The 1,534-nt window shown below is 47.1% G+C and overlaps 1 protein-coding gene across 1 annotated transcript in view; it reads right to left on the minus strand.

The window, feature by feature from the left end:
- Positions 1–1,534, minus strand: part of prrx1b (paired related homeobox 1b) — a 16,516-nt gene that overhangs the window by 3,345 nt on the left and 11,637 nt on the right. The gene's annotated exons all lie outside the window — the stretch shown is intronic.

Here is a 1,534-nt window from a genome sequence, read left to right on the forward strand (position 1 = left end):
GATTCTGGATCAGACTGGGATCTGACTCTGGATCAAACTGGGGTCTGTCTCTGGAGTCAGCAAAGACTCGAACAACAAAATGTAACTGGCGTTTCGTGTCCAGAGCTTCTGAACTTCAGGACCAACATCCCACAAATTATAGGTTGTAGCTTCTAAAAGCAGATGTTGCTGCAGATTACGGGTCGCTCAGCAACAAGCGTGCAGAGCGCCGAACATCACCACAGGAGCTAAAGAAAGAGTTCTGAACTGTTCTGGCTCTTAATGAGGCCTTTCCTTCACTGACGGAAGCCCGCTGAGACTTTCAGACCGGTTCAGTTCCAAAACCTCCAGCTCAGTAAAAACAGATGAAATATTTTATTCTATTTATCCTTCCAGCTGTTGAAGGGAGCTCATTGTAAAACATTTGCTAAATTAGCAGCTGGTGGCGTTAGCTCTGAACTGCTCGAAGCTAAAGTTCTGAAAACGTAGCAGGAACTGTTAAATATCCACGTCTGCTCCTTGTGCGTTCACAGTCCATCAGGTTTTATCTGTTTGTGGGTGATGTTAGCATCACTGCCTCCTGATCAACAGAAGATTAGAAAATAATCTTAGGTTTGATTTCAAAGTTGGTGCTCAATAATCAATAATCAGGTAAAATATCCAACAAGTTTCAGTCAGGTCCTCTGGACGGATTCTTCTTCTTGAAATGTTTCGTCTTTCATCCAAAGGACTTCTTCAGTCCGAGGAGCTGCAATAAACTCAGTCTTATAAAGAGCACCTTCTCATAGTGGGTCGACCAGTTTGATGGTGCTCAGATGGTTTCTGGAGTCCGCCCTGTCCCCCGTCGACTCATCTGAGGCAAACATGGCCAAAGTGGTTCAAAACATCAACGTTGCATCATCTTTACCCGCTTCTTCCTTTTTGGGTCGATGGTGTCCATGTCCAGTCATCACTGTGTGAGAGGCGGGGCACACCTGGACAGGTCTCCAGTCCATCACAGGAACACCTGGACAGGTCTCCAGTCCATCACTGGAACACCTGGACAGGTCTCCAGTCCATCACTGGGACACCTGGACAGGTCTCCAGTCCATCACTGGAACACCTGGACAGGTCTCCAGTCCATCACTGGAACACCTGGACAGGTCTCCAGTCCATCACTGGGACACCTAGGGACAATTTAGAGTTTTCAATCACACTAACATGCATGTTTTTGGTCTGTGGGAGGAAACTGAAGTACCTGGAAAAAAAACACGCAGCACAGAGAGAACATGCAAACTCCACACAGAAAGGACCCAGACTGGGTGACCTGCTCGCTGAGAGGTGGCAGCTCTTCCAACTGCTCCACCGTGCTGTCCTAAAGACGAAAAGTTTCAAAAAGCAGAAACCGTCCCGAGGACCTGACTGAACTTTGTTGGATATTCTTGTTTGATGTTTCACCTTCGTGTTCGTTTTTATCAATAGTTCAGCTTCGAGTGAAGCTCCCAGAAGAAACTCCCAGAAGAAGCTCTCAGAAGAAGCTCCCAGAAGAAGCCCCCAGAAGAAGCTCCCAGAAGAA

This window comes from Nematolebias whitei, chromosome 3, assembly GCF_014905685.2.
Source record: "Nematolebias whitei isolate Nwh7 chromosome 3, NemWhi1, whole genome shotgun sequence".
NCBI classification, from domain to species: Eukaryota; Metazoa; Chordata; class Actinopteri; order Cyprinodontiformes; family Rivulidae; genus Nematolebias; species Nematolebias whitei.